The following is a 26,493-nucleotide window of genomic DNA, read 5'->3' on the forward strand; positions in this document are numbered from 1 at the left end:
AGCCTGGGGTTTCAATCTCCCTGCTCATGCTGTTATTATTAAGGTAGGAGCTTACCTTCTTTTGATACAGATTCCTGTGAGTGTTAAAACAAACCTATGGATTGATTTATTTAGAAAAAATATTGTGATTTGGCTGTTTCTTTCAATGTTAATTTATATAAGAGAAAAAATATTTTCTCCAATAAAATTCAGTTTATGTTGTAAAAATGTAACTATCACAGATGATGAAGGGATTAGTTAAAGTACACTTTTGAGATCTTACTGTATTTGCCCAATTTCAGTATTTAGCTCTTCAGGATTATATTTATGTATACTTATGTAAATTTTTATTAACTTTTTCTTATCTAGGGAACACAAATATATGCTGCAAAAAGAGGCTCCTGTATTGACCTTGGAATTTTAGATGTCATGCAGATATTTGGCCGAGCTGGACCACCACAATTTGACAAATTTGGGGAAGGAGTCATTATAACAACACATGATAAACTCAGCCATTACCTCACTCTGCTCACTGAACAAAACCCAATTGAGAGTCAGTTTCTGGAAAGTCTTGCAGATAACCTAAATGCAGAGGTAAGATCTGATCAGCCAAAAGTTGGGATAGAATTGTCAGCTTTAAGAATAACGATAAAGGTTGAGTTGGTTTTTGCTTTGTAGTGTTTAGGTATACAGATTATGCTATATAGTCATAAGACAAAAGAGGCTGGGGTGGTGGGGGGCAATATTGTTGATTAACTCACAGCAGTATAAATGTAGAAAACAATACTGAACGGAACTCATTGTTAAATGATCACACTTGCAATCTATGAGGTTTTGCTATAGATCAGAAATACAATCCAAAGTTTACAAATCAGGGAAACAGAAATAGCAATAACTGATATGTTTAGTGCTCAATTGATGATTAATATTTGTATGAAGTTTTTCTAAGGTTTATGAAGCTTTCTTGTCTTTATTAGGTCATTTGATTATCTTTGTTATGTAAAATGTGATTGCCTAAATTGAGCAAGAGTATAATGTCTTATTTCAAATGTGTGTGTGTAGGCATGTGGGAGTGTGTGGGGGGAGACTTTAATAATAGGATGTTAGAGTCTGTAAACAAGTCAAAATAACACCTGGTATTTTGCCAGGGGAATGTTAGAGTTTGTAAACAAGTCTGATTGGTGCCTGGCAAAATGCCAGAGGGAGTGGTTTGAAAAGTAACAAAAGCGAGCCATTAAGTGTGGAAATTCCTTATTGATTGACTGATGTATCTAGTTTATGCTAATTAAGATAAGCTGTGCAAAATGTATAAATAGCTCTGTTGTCCTATAATAAACAGCTCCCTCTTCTGCTGTATCAACTGTACACAAGTTATTCGTCACCCCACCCCCAGCAATAGGATTTAAATAATGAACCTAGAAAGCATAGGTAACATCTCAACTGGTAAAGAAAATAAACATTTTTACAATTTAGAGTATATGTATACATGTATGTATGTATATATATATATATATATATATATATATATCTCAAACTTTCAAATGAATGTTTAAAATTAAGTGCAATGTTTTCATGACATTTTTAATGACTGCACAAGTATTCAACGCTTTCCTACCTCAGTATCCTTTTTTTTAAAGTTAACTCAAATAATTTAGGTAATTTAGCTAAGATGTAAATATTGAATAAATGAATGAAATATTCACAATCATATTTACAATCAAATATTACTTATTGTGTGCAAGTCTATCTGGCGTACTTCTTAAACAATCTATAGAAATTCTATTCAGGTTATTTACAAGATTCTTTATAGAGAATGAAAGACACACTCTACATTATGTAGTTCTTCTGTTAAGAAGCATATAGTTCAAAAGGAGAAAAAAAGATATGGAAAGAAAATGGCAACTTCCATAGAAGTACTTGGTAGAAGGAGAAAATATGTTTGACCTGGGGCTATCAAAAAAGGCTTTTTTCATGATGATAGTAAACTTAGTCTGAGTTCAGACAATAGATACGTTTTGGAAGATAAGTTTGAAAGTAAGAAAAAAAGCATGAAGAGCACTGGTTTACCTTAACAAAATTACAGGACAACAAAAAGATATTAGAAAATAAAATTTGACTCCAAAGAAAATATTATCATAGCTCAATTTTGGTCCTCATTGCCTAACCTGATTACATGGTGTAAGTAATTAGGTGTGGGCCAAGAGTGTTTATAATGGGATAAAATCTATTACTGCAAAGTGATGGTAATAGTAGCATAGGCTAGAGACTGCTGGGTGCTTCATGTACATTCTCTTATTCTGTCAGAGCTGCTAAGTAGATATTATACTCAGAGAGACGTGTAACTGCCCAGGGTCACTAAGTTATAATTTTTAGAAATAATATTCAAACTGTGGTCTATTTAGCTCTAACCAAGATCTTTTCATTGTTGCTTAAGACTTCTGTAATCTTATTAAAAATGTAATAAGTTAAAAAAATACATTACCCTACATTAAGATTCTCCCTTCTTTTCTTCTAAAACCTGAACTAAACATTTTCAAAAATGGTAGCCATAATTTCTATTAACATTTACAGTAAAAAAAATCCTGTTTTTCTAAAATTTAGCTTAAAGAGCATGTCAAGGAATATTAAATCTTAGCACACCTAGAATTGGTTCTTGATAGTTTTTGTAAGTGGTAGTCACAATGTGTTGATGTTATTATGCAGAAGACACAAAGTAAGCAAAACAATGCTCTTGTCCTCAGGGAACTCTTTCCTGGGGACAAAAAAGTAGCACCAGTGAAACTATGTGATCTAGCCCTGCATATAAAAATAGCGCTTAAGTTCATCTCATATTAATTAAAGTACTTGCTAGAAATGTCATTTTCAGAAATGTCAACACACTCTGAGCACAATTCCATTTAGTGATATAAAGGGCATTTAAATAATGAAACATATAGATTGAAAATTTTTAGTTACTATAATGAAGTACAGCCATTGCTAAACTTGCTCATATCTTGGTTTACTGGAAGAGCTCCCTGTTACAGTAAATTTTCCTGTTAATGAAACAAACTCCTTTAAATTATAGTTGAATGTGAAATTAAACTTAGTCATCTGTACACATCAAGTGTGAAATTGGTTTATAACATAAATCTGTGCTGCATTCTTAAGATAATAGATTTGTAAGTCCTTAGACTGCAAAAAAATCTCCGTAAGACTCTAAAATATCACTAATCAACATAAAGATTATGTTAGGATAGTAATGTTGCCTTTATTAATATATTTGATTTCCTGAATATCAATTTTGACCTTGAATTTAGAAAAATTGGAGAAAATATTTTATGAAGTATAATTTAATGCAAATATTTTATGAGACATCTTTGCTGATTGATGCCTAATGGGGCTGACTTCATAATGCAAAGTTGAGAAGTAACAAATCCCTTTCCTATAAAGAGCCACTTATTTTTGCACTGTGAGAAACACTGATATATGTATTTCAGGCTAATTAAAATGTATTCATGTTGCTCAGTGTATACTCTGTTCTAATCCCTATATTCCATACTTTATAACTTTGTTAATTATTCTATATCCTAACATATACATTCTTTGTGTACACAGAGTTTTTGTCTCTTCAGGATGTTGTACATACAATGGCTCTTGAGTTAAAACCTCCACAGTCTGACTACCCTTCCCACTTCTTATTCTCATTACTCCTCAACATAGGCCTTCTGCCCTAGGAAGCTATTACTCTACTCACTTCACTTAGAAAGGCCCAATTTTCTTTTTTATGAAATATAGATGCTCTCATTGTGAAAATTCAATAAGTGCCTGTTCCAAGTTGGTAAGCAATATAGTATCACTATTTTCTGATGATCCCTTCATATGTAGCCCTACTTAAGCAGTATATATATAAAATTAAAAATTATACTCATGATTATATTTGCTTATTTAGTTTCTAAAAACTATATAAAGTTAATAGAAACTATATGAATGGTTTTAACTAGTTTTTTAAAACACACATATAGTAAAAATAAATAAGATAACCTTAAAGACTAAAGTTTAAATAGATAAATATTAAGTGACACTTGAGTCTGATTTCTGAATTACCAAATTTGGAGTTGATTTTATTATTGTTAAGGAAGAATTAATTTTATTACACTATACACTAATGTCACTTTTACATGTTATATTTTTGAGTATCTTGTATGTGCTAGACTCTGTGGATGTTGGGCTTCTATTTGTCATCTTAATTATTTATACATATCTCACCTCCATGACTAGAGAAGTGAGGTCAGGGACCATACTATTTGTTACCATATCCATTGTACCTTAAATTATATATAGGCTTTTTAGTGATTTGTTATGATTATGGAGATAAATAAATAAATTTCAAAAAGAGAGAGTATGGAAAAAATACTTGTTTTATGAAAGGCTCCTGTATCAGATAGCCACTAGGCGACAGCAAATATTTTCAAGAAAAGTTTTATTTTTGTCACTAGGTGGCATTCAAGGATTAGTCTCAAAATAAGTTGTACCTTTACATTTATTTTTTCTGGATAATCTCTTCCCTTTTAATGAATTTTTAGAAGATTTCCATTACATGATCTAATTTTTGATACCTACTTTTTCTTCTAATCTTATAACTAATAGCAATAGGTAATTATTGATGTTTATTTGATAAGTCTGATTTTTAAATTGTCCTTTATAAAATTTTTGTCTCTTGAGATTTGTATAGTATTTTAAAAGAGCATCATAAGGTCAAAACGGAATGAATATAGGTTGTTATTTTAAAGTAATAACGTAAAGTAATAAGAGAATATAGGTCACTATAAAGGAATATATGGGTTATATGACAATACATTTTTGACTTGCAAATAATAAAATCAGAAATAGGTGAGACTCTCAGCTATTTATCCGTATCATCAAACTAGTTTTATTTACCTAAGCAGACTGGAAAAACTGTTTAAACATCCTACACAACTCTCTTATTGGCTTAATTTTAATTCTTACTGCCTTTCATTTTCTGAAAAGCTTTACAGTTTACATTTAGGAAATGTACTTACTTATAGTATGAATGGCTTGGTCATTTTTAAGTAAAGTAGTAGAAATTTAGAAGCAAATAGGCAGAATCTTCTTATGTATTTTTTTTTTTACTTTTGGTTGTCCCACTTTTTAAATAACAAATACTATGATGTAATATTACAGTAAAAATTATATGCTGCTGTATCTCATCTTCAATTCATTCAAAGTAGCTAAATGTACAATTTTTTGTTGTTGTTGTATTTTGTTTTGTTTGGTGCTCAGAATTGAACCTAGGACCTTCTGCATACTAATCATGTACTGTACCACTCTCAGTCCTTCTACATTTTTATTTCACAATAAAAGTTATATAAAATTAAAAATTATAATACAGCGACTAGATCAAACATGAAGATTTTTATTTTCTTCAATTTTAGTACAAAAATGGCACCATTTGTTTTCCTTTTTTTCCCCTCCTGTGAGTAAAAAAAATGGGTTCAGGTACAAATTTACAGCTGTCAAGTTTTACAAATTTGGTTAATAGTTAAAGTAAAAAGGATACATTAAGTAAAAGCAGAATTACTTCCCTTGCCTAAGGAACTATTTTAAGAATACATCTCATTATAATTCTGAATTAATATTCTTATCTAATCATGTCTTTCTCTTTATTACACAGATCTTATATTTATTGTTGTGTTCTAAATTATTATCCTTTGGTTTTATTTAATAAATATATTACAAATCACTTCAAATGCTATATTAAACATTATATTTCCTTTCTGAATATAATCTAAACAATCATCCAATGATAACTTTGGTTCAAATGTTTAAATATCATATTTTCCCATTGCTTGTTTTAAAGGTTAACAATTTTAAAAAACACCCTATTCTTGTATGATTTTGAAAGCATAAATATTAATATGTCTAAATACCAATAAATTTGCTTTGTTTTGTGCAGAAATAATTGCATTTTCCATTATACGCATATTGTATGTTTATACTGGCAGTCCTCTAAATGAGTAGCTCTAAAGGTAAAAACTACCTTTGTACCTTCTATGGTTTTATTGATGACAGTGCGTAGAATCAGGATAAAGATCGACAGAATTAATATTTAATTATTTTTTAAATAATGTTGAGTTTTATTTTTTAATCTTTATTCATTTTGCTTATTTTTTTATGTGGTGCTGAGGGTTAAGCCCAGTGCCTCAAATGTGCTTAGACAAGTGCTCTCCTACAACCCCAGCCCCATATTTTGTTATTTTTATTCTGGTACACTTAAATTTAAACATACTCAGTAGTTTTATAAATATAAAATGAAACTAAAAAAAAACAGATACAGAATATGAAAAAGAATTAACAAATGTCAAAAATGTCCTTAATGCTATGTAGAATTAAAATTTATACAGGAAAAAACAATCAAATGTCATCATTGAGTAAATTCAGTTTGGGAAGATAGCATTTCCAATGTACTATTCTCAATGAAATAAAGAGGACTGCTGTTTTCATTAACTGAGAAGTCATTTCAATGATTGTGCTTACCTACTTTCAAATGTGGCACAATGATCTATTTTGAAAACTTAATTTCTGGCAGAGTGGCCTTTGCTGTAATGTTTATGTTTGACTTTAATGCATTCCTTTAATTTCTGTTGTATTTTTGATTTGCAGATTGCTCTGGGAACAGTCACAAACGTGGAAGAAGCATTGAAGTGGATAAGTTACTTACCTTTATGTATGGATGAGAGAAAATCCATTAGTGTATGGCATCAGTCACAAAGCTTATCAGGTAGAAAACGCAAACTCATTTATTAAAAAAAAAAAAAAACCCTCAAGCCTTCTTTTTGGTTCTGTAATCCTTTCATGATGTGAGGATAAATATTTGCTACTTTTGCCTCATCTGAAAAGAGTTATGGACCTAGAAGAAAAATAAAGATTCTTAATCATTTTTTAAAATACACTAAAAAATTAAATTTGTTTCTTGTAATTATTTTCCTTTATTTAAATATCTTTTCCCATTAATAATGTTGATATTTGTATCATACTATTTTTCAGGTATATTTCTGTTAGATGTTGATATTTCAACATGAGTTTTTACTCTGGTACATTTAGTTTTAGAAATAACCAGATATAAGGAAACATAGACCATTTTTAAAAATAGGCTTGTTATATAAAATCTACTCCTCCTGTCATGTCCCTTCTATGCCCTATAGTGAAATAAAAGATAGCATTAAAGCATTATTGTCTTAACAGTTTAAAGTTTAAAGTCAGTTTCATGATTCAATGTGTGTGCATAGACAGAGAATTACATACACGTGATAGCAGGTCTTCCTATGAGCTTTATAGTTGTGTGGTCCATGTGGCTTACAGATCTTGTCTTTTCTTTAGAACTCTGCTTTATATACTGTAAATGCTTCCTAATTACAGATAAAATTCAGTTGTAATGTAATAAAAACATTATTTCACCATCTTCATATGATATTTACTTCTGTTAAGTCAAAATTATCAAAGAGGTTGAGTCTAACTCAAAATTATAGTTTTTCTCTATTTGCCAATATATATACACACAAATATTGTATTGATAAATACACATACATATGCATTGAATGTATGTGCATGTATTGGTAAATATGTGTATACATATATATATATATATGTATTATGTGCATTTGTTATCAAAGCAATTGCTAAACTTTTGGGGGTTTTCTTTCATTTTTCCTTTTCTTGTACAGTAGATTTTGCCATGGAAGAGTTGAAACTTAAGACTTAGGGGGGAAACATTAAAAATAGTAGTAGCAACTCGTTCTGAAGCTGGTAATCTGAAATTCTTAGGTTTTCATACTTCGGTCTTCTTTACATAGAATTCCACTACTTTTCTGCTTCTCAGTTAAAATATGTGCTGATCTTCAAATGGATGTCTTATTTTATAAGCAATTTATAACTGCTTTATCATCTGTGATTTCATACATTTTTATATTTATTAATTTTTAACTGGTACTCTATAGACACACATAAAGGTGGGAATCACTGTGGGTTATTCATACATGTGCATAGCATAATTTGGTCAGTTTATTCACTCAGTTCCTCCCTTTTCCATCCCTTCTCCCTTCCCTCTGTACCCTTTATCTACTTCGCTAATCTCTGTTCTATTTTCATGGGACATTGCCCACCCCCTTTCTCTATTTTTTTAGTTCCTTAGTTATCTCTTGCTTCCACATGAGATAAAACATAAGGCCTTGACTTTTTGAGTCTGGCTTATTTCACTTAGCATGGTGTTCTCCAGTTCCATCCATTTGCCAGCAAATGCCATAATTTCATTCTTCTTTATGTCTGAATAAAACTCCATTTTGTACATATACCATATTTTCTCCATTTGTTCATATGTTAATGGGTACCTGAACTGGTTACATAACTTGACTATTGTGATTTGTGCTGCTGTGACCCAACAATCCCAACAGACCTTGCACTTTTTAAATAATGTGTCTCTAAATGTTCTCATCACAAATATGATCATTGTGAGAATAGTCAAAGGTACAATGAAAATTTTCTGAAGGACTAAAATTAAACAAGTACATGTATTTTCATGGGTTAAATATTCCTTGGAATAAGATAAACACATCAATTGATTTTTAAGTATTAGGTTAATATCAAAAGTTTTTTTGCAGTATAATGAAAACTTTAACATAGTTTTCTGGTATTTAAGAAAGAGGAATTTTGTTTCATTCCAGGATTCATAGTTTTACTGCATTTACAGTTCTATATCTTAACTTTTTCTTTAACTTATATGTTTTGATTTTGTTGCTCTGTAAATTTGTATCTATAGAATTCTTATAGACAAAAACAAATCAAGTAATTTGGACCTGATATATATAGTATCACTTATAGCAAATATTTGCTGATAATACTCTTGATGCTATGTTACTTATCTGCAGTTGGTTTCCTTTTGCCTAATTTTTCTGATTTTTAAAACTTTTTTAAGCTGCCAAAAAGATCTAAGTTAAAACAAATGGTGGAAATATTAACTCATTAGATTTCTAAGGAGGTTTACTACTTCTCCAACACCCCATTAAAGATCATATTTTACATTATTGCTCATAACAAGAGATTAATCTTCAAGACTTAGATGTGTATGGTTGTGCACTTGTACAGTATGGTTGTGCATGTATATACATAGCAAAAAGAATATTTGTTAGTATTTTGTATTGAATATCAATTTATACTTAGAAAAAAATTATAATAGTTTTAAAACTATATAAAAGTTCACTGTCAACTTCATTTTATTCTTTGATTCTATTATTATTATAGACAAAATGGATTTTTCCACCAACAGTTGTGAAAACTACTAAAACAATAGAATTGTATTTTTAAGGGGATAACCATTCATTTATTTTACCTTTGACAGGGGAAAGCATTTTTTGCCATCATATCTCCAAATGACTGATAAAATAGAAGTATGGTTTGGTAATTTAAAGTGCCTATTTAAGTGTGGGAATTAGAAGATGATATTTTTTTTTTCCTTATACCCAATTCCCTGTGTCTATAACCTTAAAGATTATAAGACCATGGAAGAATAATATTGGTATCTAAAGAGATTGTACAGACTGATAGTTTTATTATCCAAAAAGACTATGTGGATTGATAATTTTAATGAATTTTAAAGCTTTCTTTATTTAATCAAATACAATATTTTCTAGTTGTTTCTTAAATGTATAGAATGTACTTCAGAATTTATAATTGAAAAATCTCTGATCAGCAGCTTCAATACTGGGTATATACCCAAAGGAAATGAAATCAGTATGTTGAAGAACATCTGTTCTCCTGTGTTCATTGCAGCACTATCCATGCAAAGAAATGGAAGCAGCCTAAGTGTTCATCAGCTTATGAATGGATAAAGAAAAATCTAATACCTATACACAAATGGTGCATTATTCAGCTATAAAAAGACTGATATATTGTCTTTGCAGTAACAGGGATGGAACTGGATGTTGTTATGTTAAGTGAAATAAGCTAAGTACAAAAGAACAGGTACCACCTGATCACATTCATGTGTAGAATCTCAAAAAGTTGATGTTACAGAGGTTGAAAATAGAATGGTGGTTACTAGGGGCTGGAGAGAGGGATGGGGAGAGACTCATCAATGAGTACTAAGTTTTTATCATAAATACATGATAAATGTTAGACTGATCAATGAGTACCAAGTTTTTACCATAAATAAATGATAAATGTTTGAAAAATAGTTGTATTTAATCTGTTTTAAATATTGCACAATATATTTTTGTATTGAAAAATCACTTTACACCATTGATACATATAATTTTATGCTTCAAAGTACCAGTTCAAAATTAAGTTTTTAAAAGTCTAATTAAAACATCAAGTGTTTATATTTCTTTCCTGTAGATTGACCCAACATTAAGAAAGCATCGAGAACAGTTAGTCATTGAAGTTGGACGAAAACTAGACAAAGCTCAGATGATTCATTTTGAAGAGAGAACTGGTTATTTTTCCTCAACGGATTTGGGTTGAACCACCAGCCACTATTATATTAAATACAATACCATTGAGGTAATATTCTAAGAGGAACAAATGCAAAAATGTTTGTTTTTACAGTCAAATACTTTCTAGACTTCAAAATATATTAATAATGCCAAATAACAAAACAACTTATGAGCAAATACATTTAGTTTATATGAATTCAGCAATATACTTTTAGTAATGACAAGGAAAAAAATGACTTTAGATAGCAATGGTGCTCTTCTGTCATCCTGTTTCATGAACATATCCTAAACACTACATACACCTGAAATAGTTGAAGCCTATTGGTGAGTCTTACAGAGTGTGTGCCAGAATGACTTTAAGCTGGACTTGATAGCTTAATTATTTCCTTGAATAAAAAGTTGAAAACTTAATTGCATATTAGTAAGAAACACTAAAGAAGAGTTTAAGAAACTACTAAAATTACCAACTCAGCCTGTTTGTACTAGATGGTTAATTTAAGAAACTTTTAAGGCCAATTTTGACCATACAATTATAAGAGGATTTGTTGCTTTTTAACAACGTCCTGTTTAAGATGATGTGATACTTTAATATTTTTACTTTTAAAAAGCATATACATTTCTTTATGTGTTTTCATGTACATATATCAGTACATGTCAATACAATGATAACCTGTTGGGAGAATACTTAAATATGAAGAGATTGAAATAAGTTAAGTTGAATTTTTATACTTTTTTCAATAGATAGTGTTTTGAGTTTTTTCTTAAATTCATTTTTGCCTTTTGTACATAAAGTTGTTTTTAAAATAGGAGAATAGAAATCATCAAAAAGAAAAAGTCAGTTTATATGAAATCTCGGGTTTGTAGATTTAATATTTGCTTACATATAAAACAGGTTTCAGAAAAACACCTTTATGTGCTTACTGGGTTTTCCTCATTTTTTCAGAATAACCTATTGTATGACACTAGATTTCTGCAAGACCTCTTTATATATTATCTCAGAGCTGTGATTTGGTGGTTCCTCAATCCCAGACCTAGTCCTCCCTCCTTATATCTCATTGTCTCTATGAGACAGCCTTTCTCATTTGTCCTCTTGCTAGTAGACTGCTGCCAAATTACACCCTAACACTTTCTTTTTTGCAGTTCTTTTTCAGCAACTCTAGCCGTGTAGTACCTTTGTCTTTTCTGTATGGCCTTTAACTGATTTTTCTGTGTATTCTCGCTATTCATATTTTGAGACTCTTTGAATTGCATGTTGTCTAGTTATTTCCCTCAGAATTTTATATGATGTATGTGAGCTTATAATTAGTAAGTGATGCAGATTTCCATATGCCTATACTGAGGTCAAGACCAGAATGTTATGTTGAACATTTTTAGACATTTAGTATGGATTTTATTAGATGATTTTACTGATCTTTTTTTTGGTTCTAATGGCTTTCTTAACTATGTTTAGGAGTGTTTTTTAATCTTTCATAAATTTGATAATATCTTTTGGTCTTCTATTTTAATTAAATTTGACACTTACTTTAGTAGACCTTTAATGAACTCTTCGATGCTCACAAAACAGAAGGTGACATATCTGAGATAGTCTCCAAAGCTGAATAATTTGATCAGATCAAGGTAAGATTACTTGAAGTTTCAGTCAGGTATGTACATTTATTTATTTATGAAAGTTTGAAATTAATTGTTATTCCTAATACAATATAAAAAAGCCATATGGCATATTTGTAGTATCAGCAGTGTTTTCTATTGTACAAGAAAATTCAGTGTTCTAGATAATAATATCACAGCATACCTAACATCATGCTTTGCTTTGTATCCCAAGTCAAGAAATTTAAATAGGTTGTGTATTACCCATATTATAATTTAATGTTATTAACAGTGAAAACTTTAATACTTTGAAATAGTACTTCACAACTTTAAGCTATGAATGCATTATACCATTTAAAAATATATGACTATAACAAATGCATTTGAAGATAATCAAGTTTGCCCTAATCAGTCTGGGCAGAGGTTTTACTCTGGTCAAATAAGAAATGAAACCTCATCAATTGAAGGATGGTGATGTCAGATGACTTAATTTTTGTGTCATATCAAATTTTTATGTGTCAATGGCAACTTTAATATTGGTGATGAACAATAAAATATAATTGTACCCGCCTCAACACAATTTCATATTATATTTTATAATTTACCTATGGGAAAATTACTGGGTTTTAGCTGTACAAGAGTAAAATATTACATTATACTAAAAGGCAACCTTAAAAACATGCAATGTGGTTTTTAAATAAATCAGACCAAATATTACTATAAAAATATTGACTCTTCTAGGTCAGAGAAGAAGAAATAGAGGAGTTAGATGCTCTATTAAAATTTTTTTGTGAACTCTCAGCTCTTGGTGATGTAGAAAATAGTTATGGGAAAATAAACATCTTACTTCAAACTTCCATCAGCCGAGGAGAGACGGATAGTTTCTCCCTTATGTCAGATTCTGCAAATGTTGCACAGGTAAGAATCTTACTCCCCATTTTCTCTTCTTTGTTTATCTCTAGAGACCAAGGAATTAATTCTATTGTTCTGTGAATACATTACTTTGAAAAATTCTATGAACTACAGTTTCTCCTTAGAATTAAATATATTGATTTGTACATCTTTTATGTAACCTGTGCTTGTAAATCAGGACTGGGTGTGAAAGTTAGTGGTTTGTTTGGCTTAGTAACAAATATATCTTATATAAGGCCTAATATATGTATTCCAGTATGATAGGTCTCTGATTTTAAATATTGAGTACTGAAAGAAAATTGTTCCCTAAACCTACAGCTCATTTAATTTATAACTTTTAAAAACTGCTATGGTAAAAAAAAAATTCTTCATATATTTAAACCATCATGTGAAATAAAGTAAGTTATTTTTTGTCTTCTTTGTCTTTCATTTCTTTTCTTTGTTTTGTTTTGTTTTGTTTTTCGTAATACTACAGATTAAACTGAGAGGCTCTCTATGACTAAAATATATCCTCAGTCCTTTTTTATTTTTTTCTTTTAATTATTTATTTTAGTACTAGGGATTGAAACTACAGGCCCTAAATCACTGAACCACATCTCTAACCATTTCTATTTTTTTTTTTTATTTTGAAATAGGGTCTTACTAAATTGCTCAGGGCCTAGCTAAATTGCTGAGAATGGCTTTCAACATGAAATCCTCCTTTCTCAGCCTCTCAGTGTTACCACCACATATTCTAACAAGATTAGAAGAAAAAAATCTTACTGTAGATAAGCTGAAAGATATGAGGAAAGATGAAATAGGTAAGAAGGGGGAAAAAGTGCTTAAATGAATTTTTCTGTGAAAATAAAATATTTTACCAGATATAAAAGTATTGTGAATTTTCATATCATTTAACATAAATTTATTTTCTCTCTTCTTTTTAAATTTGTTTTAGTACATTATATTTTACATTGTTAATTTTGACATATTCATGAATGCATATAACTCAATATAAATTTTGAACCTACATATGACATCTCTTTATTTATGCAAAAGAGCAAAAATCACTCCAAATTTTATGAAGTTATTTAGCAGAATTAGCAATTAAGGCTGGATGTGGGCACACATGCTTATAATCCCAGCAGTTCCGGAGGCTGAAATAGGAGGATCACAAGTTCCAGGTCAGCTTCAGCAACTTAGCAAGACCCTGTCTCAAAATTAAAAAAAAAATTAAATGGGCTAGGGATATTGCTTAGTGGCTTAGCTGCTGGCCCTGGGTTCAACCATCACTACCCGCTCCAAAAAAAATTAGCAATTAAAATAGTTTATATTAGCAAAGTTTTAAGTATTTTAAATGTAGATCCTACCCATAAATGATAAGAATCATTCAGTGATATTTATTCTCATTTTGTTTCTTAATATTGAACCAATTTCAAAAATATGTTATGTATATCAGCAGTATTACAGTAAAAGTTTAAGTGAACAATAAGCTCTACATTCTCCAGAGTTTAAACAAGCTTAATCACACATAGATGCCTTTAAACCCAGTTGTCATCAGTGCATACATAGTATTCAGTGTCTAGCTTTTTGTGTAATATTGAAAAGTTATTCCTAAACATACATTTCCACAAATCCTAACATTTATGGAATAAATGTATAATGCCTTGATTAGACAGTATTGACTTCTGCAGAGGATAGACATTACACATGAAAAGAGTCATTCTGAAGACAAGTAAGGAGGAGGGTTACTGCTGGCCAGAATTCTAAAGAGGAAACTGAGCTCCCTGGCACACCCCAGGAATACCAAGTCTGGGGAGACTGAGACAGGAGGACTGAGGGTTCCAAGCCAGCCTCAGCAAAAGCAAGGCACTGAGCAACTTAGTGAGACCCTGTATTTAAATAAAATTACAAAATAGGGTTGGGTATGTAGGTCAGAGGTCAAGCGCCTCGAGTGGCCTCAGATGCGGCGCAGCATGAAGAGGCGCCAGCGCTGGCCCCTGGCAGCGGCCTCCCTGGGCGGCGGCTTTAGAGCGGGAGGAGGGGCTGGGCTGGAGGCCGGGAGGAGAAGGTGGTGTACTCCTGGTCGCAACTGTCGCTGGCGGACAGCACCTAGGCGCTGGGCGATGCCTTCAAGCTGTTCATGCCCCGCAGCACCGAGTTCATGAGCTCGGATGCGGAGCTCTGGAGCTTCCTCTGCAGCCTCAAGCACCAGTTCTCCCCGCACATCCTGCGCAGCAAGGACCTGCCGAGCCCTGGTGCCTGACCCCCGGAGGCCCCTACCGCCCGCGGCCTGACGCGCCGGCCCTGACGCGCGGAGCCCGGGAGACCGCCGCGGGCAGGAGGGGACCCCCGGCTGCCCCCTCCGCCTCCACCGTCACCGCCACCGCTGCTGCCGCCGCCGGCGGCCCCCGAGGAGTCGTGCCTGGAGAAGCTCTCGGCGCCCGAGCCCTGCTTCGGGGCCGCACCCTGGAGGAGATCTGGAGGGCATCCACCCCGACGCTGACCACCTTCCCCACCATCCGCGTCGGCGGCGACGTGTGGGGCGAGCGCAGCCTGGCGGCGGCGCGATGCACGGCGTGCCAAGTCCTGCGAGTGGACCTGGAACCCGTGGTGAGGCTCCGCCGCTTCCCGGTGCCCCGGGCTTGAGACGCCGCCCCGAGGGCGCCTCCTGCAGCTCCCAGGCCCAAGATGGAGTTTCTGCTTGGAGAAATGAACAAGTGTCAGTCGAGTGTTTACAGTCTCCACCAGGACCGTCCCCTAGTGCACTTTAAGCCAGCGAGGAAGTCCCGGGATGGCCTCCCTGCGCCCCCGGGATGCGTCCCCGCGTCTGGAACTCCGGGACAGGTGTACCCTCTGCCGCCTCCCTGCACTGCGTCTGCGAAGGAGGAGACTGCAGGACTCCCAGGGGAGGTCCCTTTGCTTCCGAACCCCAGATTGAGAAGTCTCCAGGACTATAGGGGCAGATTGGTTTTCTCCCTTTTGGACTCTACCTCAGTGGTCTGGAAGTCCTCCGAAGAAGTCATTCTTTTCCAAAGGAATTTGTTTTCGTGCTTGTGTAATAAAAGCCAGAATTTGCTTGCTCTTTAACCCCCGCCTCCATTTTTCTTTTTGACTGCCACCCCTCTTTCTGGACGGAAGATCAAACATGTTTTGTGGTGTTGCACTAGTTTGTGCTCAGGGTATTCTGAATCCCACTCGTTTCTGAATTTTTACTGAATTTCAAAGCTTTGACCAAGGATTTTTTTTTTTTGAGAGGTTCAAGCTTGACTGTTAGTAATGCAAGAATTTATATGGCTTTGATTTTCATGGGCTCAGTGATTACAAACAAAAGAGATGTAAAGTCCAATTGCTTAACGTTTTAAACTTACTTCCCCAAAGTAGTAGCCTTTATCTATAAAAAGTAAGCATATCAACCAATATGGAAAGAAAATTAGAAAGAAAATTAACATTCACATTATCATCAAGTATTGTTTAAATATAAAAAACAAATTTCATCAAAATATCAACCAGATGCTGTGCAAAGCTTATCAGAGCATTTTATTCTCAACATCATAGTATATCGTGTTTGTTATATATATATTCATCCATATAATTTGACCAAATTAGCATAAATACAAACTTAAATTTTAGAATCAGCTTCTAACATTCAATGAATTTGTCTCATATATACATCTACCTATGAAACATTGAACGTATCTTTATACATATGTATGTATAATATTTACTATAGTATTTTTAGTATACTTGTAGTCCTTAAAATATCAATGATTCTACCCTTAAAATTTTGAAAATTAGAAACCTAAAACATGCAAATTAGGTGCTAAAATTTATCTAATAAGGTGCCATTTAAATGCACATATTTTAATGCATTAAAACTGTGATTAAAAAACTCTGTGAATGAGGATGACAAGAAATTTTTATATTGCCACATTAAGAATATTTCATTTTGTGTTTTTTTTCTGTTGGTAGGAAATCTAATTTCTAATCTCATTCCAATTTTAGGCTACAAAATTGTCATCTTCAAGCAATCTGGAATAACTAAACAAATAAAACCACCTAATAATTAAAAAGTATAATGTTGATATGTGTTTAGATGAAAATATACTGGCAATTCTCATAATGTAGTAAAAATCAAACATACTTGTGTAACATTTGGTAAATGGCTTTAATCTGTTTACTTAGAAATCTTGCCACTTAACTTGCTCTTAATCCAATAATACAATAAGGAAAAAAAAACAATGTAATAGAAATAAGAGAGACATCACAAATTGTGTGTTTATGGATGGTTACTTGTTGTTCATTAACCAGATTTTAGGAGAGTGAAGTAGATGAGCATTTAACTATGCATACACAAATAGAAATATTATGCAACTTTAAATATTAGAAATTATTTTTAAATACAGTGATTTTAAATGCATTTAACCTCCAACAAACATGATTAGATTTTGCTGTTCAACTCATTTGAACTAATACATTAAAAATTATTTCACACAACAAAAAAATCTTATTTAAAAATAGATTTTTAAAAAATTCCTGGCTTTTTTTAATTGCTCTTTTTTAAAACTTCAAGTATGCTTGAGAAACTGACTGTGGATCATGTACACAATGTAGGGTCAATGCTGTATTGAATTTCTAGACCATTTTCAGACTACCTTCTGGCAATGGAAGCATTTTGACCACTGAAACTCCCTATGGGTATATCTAACTATCCTGGTACAATGCACCATTCCCCATTATTGATTCTACAACAAACTGCTGTAGATTATTCATTGATTGAGTGTTTAAATATATTCTTTAGGAGCAAATAGAGGACTAATCTGTAAGCAGTCACATAAAATAAAAAGATCAGCAGAATCTTTACTTCAAAGATGCTTTGAGCTACAGCATTTAATTATGTGCATTCTTTGATTATATTGTGTCATATCCAATAAAAATATGTAGGAATTCTATTTCTTTATATCACTTGATTCTTGCCTGCACTTCATTTTACCATGTAAAGAAATTAACTGATATTCTTGACATTTTTTTCCTCTTATGCCTTGTTACTTTAGTGCACTTGAATGTGTCTAAATGCTTTTTTGGCTTATTTGGGTTATCTGATTTCAGTTTGAATCTGATTGCCCATCTTGAAGTCAATATGGTTCATGTGGACTATTAAATAATGCCGTTTCTAGTTTGTGAAGTAAGATGTAAGAAATATTTTTGCCAAGTTTTCTTTAGCAAAACCTATCTTGCAACTTCTAAAATGTGGAGAAACATCTGATATAGTTGACTAGTATGTTAATAGGAAAGTGAAAGTATTTTATGATTACCTTTGGGCAGAGTGTGAAAAGAAACTTGGCATAGTGGCTTTTATGGTGAGGCATCCATTAATTGTTTCAGAAGTAAGTCTGTAGCTTAGCTTGTGTATAGTTTTTTTTTTTTTTAAAGAAGTCCTATTTGTTTGTTCTCTTGCCTTCATTTATATCTCATATGACAAAAGTAGAGGAGGAAGCTAGGAGGAATTTTATCACCTTGATATATTTCTGTTTGATTTTTGACTTTTGGGTGCCTAAATGTGACTGGCACAACAAATAATCTTTTTTGGTATTTTTTACATTCCTTCTTAACAACCAGCAACTCATTTTCTATGTCACTAAAACCAGTAATGTCATGATTCTGAGGGCAAGCTTCATCATTGATAATGCAAAGTGTTGCTGTTGTGGCGTGTATTTATTTTTGTTTGAGTACTCTATTGGACAAGTGTAACTTAAGCTAGTGGCACATACTTGTTGATTTGCTATGAGCAAATGTTAGTACTATTTTTCAAAAAACTCTTCAATAAAATCTTTTAAAATCATTGAATACAAAAAGTCTGAGCAATTTTGAACTCAAAAGGTTTTTTGGTCGTTTTAAGGGTTGGGTTGCCACAGCACTCTTTAAATTGATAATTTTTAATGATTATATATACCTAACATTTGCTTTATTGGTATGTTGAAATATTTTTTTTGATAACTGTTATGTCTTAATTGCATTAGAAAGCAATTGTTTTTAGTGGAACTGAAGTGTTTCCCTGGACAGTTTAATGTGCATATGATTAACATTTACAATTTGGTTGTACTTTGCTTTTTAACTTATTAACTGTAAATAAATTTTAGAGAATAAAAAAAAGAAAAAAGAATTCCAAAGATGTTTAGAGAGGCTGAGATAGTCATTACATTTGTACTCTAAGATAGAGTAGGAAAAAGGGCAGAAAGACAGACTATTAACAAAGTAAGTTGACTGTACACATACTGCACACTTGATGCTTTAAAATATGATCTATTTTCACTTAATTGCTCAAATCAGTTAGTCACATTTGTTTTTTAACAGCCTCTACCCTTGGTATTCCCATATATGTCTGCATTCCAGAACCTGATTATTTTATGTTTTCTAGAAGTGGGCCTGGGTGGATGAGTTGTATTTAATTCAACTAAGTTGTATTTAATTCCTGAAGCATTTCTCATGATTTTAGAGTTCTAAAGTAGACCGTGAATAAACCAGTGGCTATGTACATAAAATGTTAAATATTTCTGTATGTGTTCTAAACTAACTCAAAAAGAAGTAGTTCCGTTTATACTAGTTTAAGCACAATATCAAGGTTCAGAACCCTATTAATACCTAAAGGAACCTTGATACTGATTTCCAGAGCTATGAATTGATGCCCAAGGCAGCAAGAGCCACCCTATTGCCTGACAGTAAAGGTCAAATATACAACTCAATCAATCCACAGCAATTATGTATAGCTTAACTCAAATCATCATTTCAATGGTTCGCTGGTGTCACCTTTCAAACATTCCCTCTGGCAAATGCCAGGCATCATTCTGACTGGGCTGTGGCTCTCAACAATGCCAGGTCAAGAATGTCATCTATTCTACATAGCAAATCATAAAACAAGCAATAAAATCACCTACTCTGAAATCCCACTTACAAGTCAGATTATATTGCTTTTTTTTCTGTCTGGAAACATTACTTCTATGTGATATTTTTCTTTCAGGTCACATTTTGCATCGTGAATATTGGACAAAAGGTCAAACAATGTGTTCATCAGATTCCTTCTGTTATGATGGAAGCATCCATTCAGCCTATCACACAGACTGTCCGCATCTACCCTGATTTCACATGGAATGATCAGGTAGAAGTGGAAAATATCTATATTAAACTAAAATGTCTGTACCTCAGATTTTACTACACCTCCCTACATCTTTCCTCAGAGAGCCTAGGGAACTTAACATTGCATCACTGGACACTATTTTAGTGGTTTCAAATCCATGAGAACTTTGCCATTTATTTTTGCCATCTCTATTGACTCTCATTTTTGCTTACCAAAAATTCATTTTTAAATCATGATGTCTCTCAAAATACTGTTCTCTCCTTTTCTTAAACATTAGACTTGTATAGAAGGTATTCTACATTGGCTTTCTTGTCACCAGTTTCTTTTCTGCTGAGACCACTTCCTCAAGGATCTCTAATATCTGATTGACCAGTTGCCATAACCAGCAGATTTTTCAGTTATTTTTCTTCTCTGATTAGATAGCATTTTATACGGAGCTCTTCCCTAGAATGTCCTTTCTTGATTCTTATCATGTTTCTATTTCTAATTTTATTCCTCCTTTTCCTGCTTTAATACTTAGATGATCTTCAATATCTTATATGTGTTTACCAAAATACTGGTAAACATACATGTAAAAACCTACTTTGTATTCTCTTATTCTATCAATAGTTTTTCAGATATATCTTTTGACTAGTTACTGTGTTAGAAATTGTACATACAAAAGGCAAATAGGACTCAGTCTTCAGTTTCAAAAACTAACTGGGGAAGGCAAGTAATCAGAAACTGTATATAACAATGCTTACATCAAGTAGTCTTATAAAATTCTTATTAAATGTATTTGGATACTTCCTATATTAGTTAACATTTGTATATCTTTAATGTAAATGAATTTTGTTCAGCAGTGTGTTCTAAAATCACCCATCTATGTTTTAATTTAATTCCACATTGTCATTAAAGCATTCAGACCTTTAATTCCTAAAGCATTCCTATTTCCTATTTTTCTCACAGTATATGAGCACTAGTTGATAACACCAAATTACAGTTAATATTTTTTATAAATATGAAATATTATATAAAATATAAAATTATATTTAAGTATAAGCTCATATTTGAAATTTTCGATTGTTTTTAAAGGAATGGAAGATTCATTATTTTTGCACATGGTTTTCTACTATTGCTATTCATAATACATCCTAATTTAGTTTTATTAATTAATAGGAGAAAGTACTTGATTGTTTTTATAATGAACTCTCTTATAATGCTATTAGCTTCAAGAATGTAAAACCTAACTTGCCTCAGTCTGATTTACGTAAGGTAATATATTCTTTTGTACAATAAAAGGTCCACAGATCAGATGGGCCCTAAAGAGGGTCCAGTCTTGAGGTTAATAGTATTGTTCAAGGCCCAAGATATTTCCACTTCTTTGCTCTGCTCACACTATTCCCGAATGTTTTCCTGCTTCTCTTTCACTGTTAATGGAGTAAGGGGAACACATACCCACTTCCTCAGCCCACAACATAAACTGTAAGCCCTCTTCCCACAAATACATGCCCCCCCAGTCTAATTATGCCAAGTGTTTGTTATGGACTTCTCCTTTACTATAGATATTGTCAGGAGAATGCCATGAGCTGATTGGCTTTATGTGAATCAAAATTATCCCAGGTGTTATGGTTTAAATGTGGTGTCCCCCAAAAGCTCATGTGAGATAGTGCAAGAAGATTTGGAGGAGAAATGATTGGGATGTGATCTCCTTTTCATGAGTCCCTGAGGAAGAAGTGAATACTGAATAGTATTGGACCATATAAGGAAAAAAGAGAGATTGACTTATATAAACAAAATATGATATATGTGTCCAGTAGAATATTATTTGACAATAAAAAGAAGCAAAGTACTGATGCAGTTTAAAACATGGATGAACTACAAAAATAGTATGGTAAGTTTAAAAAGCCAGTCACAGAAGACCATATGTTATATCATTCCATTTAACAAAGTGTTTATAATAGCCATGTCCATACTTCTAATGAATATAAGTACTCTCTTGGAGGTGATAAAAATGTTCTAAAATTAGATTATGTTCATAGTTGTACAACTTTGTAAATATGTTAAAACCATTGAACTGTATACTTTAAATGAGTGAACTTTGTTTTATAAATTATATATCAAAAAAGTTGTTAGACTAATAGGTGCTGATATGTAAACAGTACGGTTACTTGAGTTATGATTTTCATAGTACTAGGATAATTTTTCTTCTAGGTCCATGGGACAGTAGGAGAATCCTGGTGGATTTGGGTGGAAGATCCTACAAATGATCATATTTATCATTCAGAGTATTTTCTAGCTCTTAAAAAAACAGGTGAATATAACCTTATTATTTAGCTATCATAAAAAATATATATAAACAATTTTTGTTTTTTACTATCTCTCTGATTTCAGAGTGCCGTGAAAGTTTTGTTATGTTCTGTTTTCCTGTTTTGTTTCAAAGGAACACAGAGATTCAGTGTGACAATATTGATTATTCAGTCTGATCCTAGTTCAAGAAATTCATTTATAATCTTTACCATGGTTTAAGGCATGGCTTCTAGAGGCATGGAATATATAAAATAAGAGGGGTAAAAATAATTTTCTGCAAAATAATAAATTGCTTAGTGAAAAGATCATTCCTTGTAAAATTATCTGTAAAGACTCAATTGTTACTACATCTTTAACTCATGTTTTATTTGTAATTTCTCTTTTTATCAAAGAGAAAGCAAGCTTCCGATTGAAAATCTTGACTAGATAGCAATAGTATTTTATAGCAATATTTTGTTTTCATGCATTTATCTTCTTGATAACCATGTAACCTATATATTTTAAGAGATTTCAGATATTCCACTTAAGATACTGATCAGATTTAAAGAAAAATATTAAGTAAATAATAATATGGTACTTGAAATTATAGAAATCATGAAATAATTGCATGAATCATGTTTGGGAAATTCTGATAATGAATCAAACTGGTAACATGTCATAATGATAACATATATATAAATAATATAAAGTTAGTATAAATTTTTACCTTCTGTTATGTCAAATAATCCTCAGAAGGAAATCACCTACAAGTTACTGTAGTACCTGAATATCTGAGCTATTTAGAAATACAACATAGTTTATTTTTATTACATCTGGTATAGATACTATTAAGAATTGACTACTAAGAACTTTATTTATTTTAGACTTTATTTTACATTAGGTCATTAGTAAAGAAGCTCAACTACTGGTATTTGCAATCCCTATTTTTGAAACTTTGCCTTCCCAATACTATATCCGAGCAGTTTCTGATAGATGGTTAGGAGCAGAGGCTGTTTGTATTATCAACTTCCAACATCTGATTCTACCAGACAGGCATCAGCCCCATACAGGTAACAAATTGAACATTAATGTGTTGATGTGAATTATTGACTTCCCAAAATTGTTATTTTAATTAATGTTGAGAAGTATAAAGTTGTTTTATTCTGAATCAAAGTCCAACTTACTTGACAAAATTGTTTCTAAACTGTATGTTCAAATTTTTCAAAATCAAATATGTATATGTAGATAGTAAAATTGTGGACCTTTAATTTTTGTTTATTTAAGTTCCAAAAGCATTAAAGTAGGCTTAGTCAATTCTGATAATCATAGTAATGAGGAGAGTTACTATTTCTGTGTTACTGGACTTTCATCTGTACATATAATCATTATTTCTCCATATAGCCTTCCTTTTTATTGCAATTGTCATTTATCATTTAATCTGTATTCTCTGTGAAAGTTTTGAGATATCTCTTTTTTCTTACATTTAGTCCAATTCACATGAACTTAATTCTAGTACAGGTTATCTTTTATCCAATATGTTTAAAACCCGAAGTGTTTCAAATTTCACATTTTTTTTTTAGATTTTGGAATGTTTGTATATATATAACAAATTATTAAAAGGGATATATAGTAAGAGTATTCAGCAACATTTTTTATTGTTGTAATGTATAAACTCTAGGTTTTCATAAAATGAACAAATGCCTTTCTATTTTGATTTATTAAAAAAGCAAAATTTCATGAATAAATATTTGCAGTGATACTTTCAAGTACCCCTGAAATCTATTTCAAAAACATCTTGAAACTAGTATACTAATTTCATTTTTTGAGAATTCATAATTGATGAGTATTGATTTTCAGAGGTCCTTAATTTACTTTACAGACATAAATTAGGAGTCAAATCTTCTTTCCCATGTATATTTCAGACAAACTGCTTGCCTTTTCAGAATAAAAATGTTATTCTACTTTAAATAGCATGCTATTTGACAGTCCTTTCAGAAGTGAAAGGAGACCTAAATATGACTTTATAATCTTTCATTTTGTCAAATGTACACATTATTCATATTATTCATTGAGATATTTTTTATACTACATCTCAATTTCTCTTTGATATCTTGGCATAGCAAAACCAAAAAAATTTATCAAAATAGAATGATATTGAGACTGTATAATCTAGTAATCTACTTATTGCAGAGGGTCTTTCTGGTCTTATTTCATCAAATGTGTTTATGTGATATCTAGAATCTCATCAGTTCAAAATATGTGGAAGTGATGATGTTTTAACTTAAAATATATGCTTCCTATATCATTGCTAGGTTTCTTTCTTTCATTAAAGTACTTAATTCCACATACATTAGCATTATATGTTAATGCCAATTTAATAATTTTTTTCTTAAGCAACCAAATACATATCAACCTATTTATATAATTAGCTGATTTATTATAAACATACCATCTAGGTAAAATCACTGTAATAGATCATCTTAATTTACCATTGTCAATAACTGTGCATTTGACATTGTACAATGTTTAATTTTTAGTCTTTTATTTAAAAAAATATGTTTGATTAACATTGCATGCCTTATCATGCAATGTCTTCCTCCTTCCTGGATTTCCAGAGCTACGGAAAATTTAAACAATCATAATCAGACATAGAGAGTATGAAGTTAGCTCTCAGCTATCCTTGTAATGGAATAGAGCAATGGGTAGGGAAAAGATAACTTCTTAAAGTCATCTTTTTATTTTGGGTTTTTTTTTTTCTTTAGGGACAAGGTACCCAGGATTAAACCCAAAGGGCACTTAACCACTGAAGCACATCCCCAGTCTTTTTATTATTATTATTATTTTGAGAGATAGGATATCACTAAATTGCTGAAGCTGTCTTTCAACTTGGGATCTTTCTGTCTCAGCCTCTGAGCTGCTGGAATTACAGGCCTGTGCCACCATGCCCAACTAAGTTAATTTTTTATTTTAATTTTTTATTTTTTAGAAGAAAATTTACCATATTTTTTATTTTGCAACCATACTATAAAGGTCAGATCAAGGTGTCCTCTTAACTGATTTTTTTATATCTTCTTTTTTGAACTTTGTGATAATTATCTAATTTCTTCAGCACCCAGTCCATATAATGAGAAGCAACCAAATCTAGTGTCTTTCAACACATAAATTTACTTTACAGACATAAATTTCCCCAATGATTAGTGAAAGTAAGAAGACCTGTACCCTTTAAGGAGAGTTTTTTGTTTTGTTTTGTTTTGTTTTACTCAGTCATGCTGTGTTCTGAAACTACTATCCTTGTTCCTTCCTGAATAAGGCTAAATTCATTTTTGTTTCCATTGGCCATACTAAAAGACCCCTCAGCTACTCAGGATTGGTCAGTGTGTAGCAGATCAAATCTGTTGTTAGTGACCCTTCCAATACTGCTGTTTACAAATGGTTTTCACTGATTTATTTTTGTACCATAACATACATACTTTCATGTACTTTTATTCAAGTTATTTCCCTTTTTGGAAGAGAAATATATAGTTGGTTTATAGGGGATTCTTCAATAAAAGTGTTCTATTTATCAGTTATGTTAAATGTAGTGACTGAATAAGATGTGTCACTGGTGTATAAGAACTTATATTAAATATGTTCTTCTCTAGAGATAATTAGGAAATGTTATTCTTAAAAATACAGTATTCGGTATTGTGCATGTTTTTTCAGTTTTTTTTTCAGAAGTACCTGTTGGATCTTTTCAGAATTACTGGATCTTCAGCCTTTGCCAGTTATGGCTTTGGTATGTAAAGCATATGAAGCCCTGTACAACTTCAGCCACTTTAACCCTGTGCAGACACAAATATTTCATACACTGTATCACACAGACTGTAGTGTCCTAGTTGGAGCACCCACTGGATCAAGAAAGACTGTTGCAGCTGAATTAGCTATTTTCAGAGTCTTCAACAAGTATCCCTCCTCAAAAGTATGTTGAACATATTATGTGCTTATTATATTCAATTAGAAAAGATAGTTAATATCTCTAAACTAGCCAGGTCCAAATATCCTGACATACTCTGGTGAATAGCTTTGTTATACTCTCAGTGAATTTTCCAGGGGGCTAGATCAGTATTAGAATAATTTGTTGCAAAAAACTTGATATCAACTTTGGAGTCTTCT

At 32.0% G+C, this 26,493-nt stretch overlaps 2 long non-coding RNA genes and 1 pseudogene across 2 annotated transcripts; all 3 read left to right on the forward strand.

The window, feature by feature from the left end:
- The first annotated feature begins 496 nt into the window (after positions 1-496).
- Positions 497-10,522, forward strand: LOC144374009 (uncharacterized). Its single transcript, XR_013433538.1, has 3 exons — positions 497-573; positions 6,640-6,757; positions 10,366-10,522. It is a non-coding gene; the product is annotated as an uncharacterized LOC144374009 (long non-coding RNA).
- A 4,318-nt stretch (positions 10,523-14,840) lies between these two features.
- LOC144374012 (coiled-coil domain-containing protein 71L-like) lies at positions 14,841-16,028 on the forward strand (annotated as a pseudogene).
- A 3,931-nt stretch (positions 16,029-19,959) lies between these two features.
- LOC144374010 (uncharacterized) lies at positions 19,960-26,292 on the forward strand. Its single transcript, XR_013433539.1, has 3 exons — positions 19,960-20,094; positions 22,267-22,366; positions 26,044-26,292. It is a non-coding gene; the product is annotated as an uncharacterized LOC144374010 (long non-coding RNA).
- Positions 26,293-26,493: the final 201 nt, after the last annotated feature.

This window comes from Ictidomys tridecemlineatus, unplaced genomic scaffold (assembly GCF_052094955.1).
Source record: "Ictidomys tridecemlineatus isolate mIctTri1 unplaced genomic scaffold, mIctTri1.hap1 Scaffold_545, whole genome shotgun sequence".
Taxonomy (NCBI): Eukaryota; Metazoa; Chordata; class Mammalia; order Rodentia; family Sciuridae; genus Ictidomys; species Ictidomys tridecemlineatus.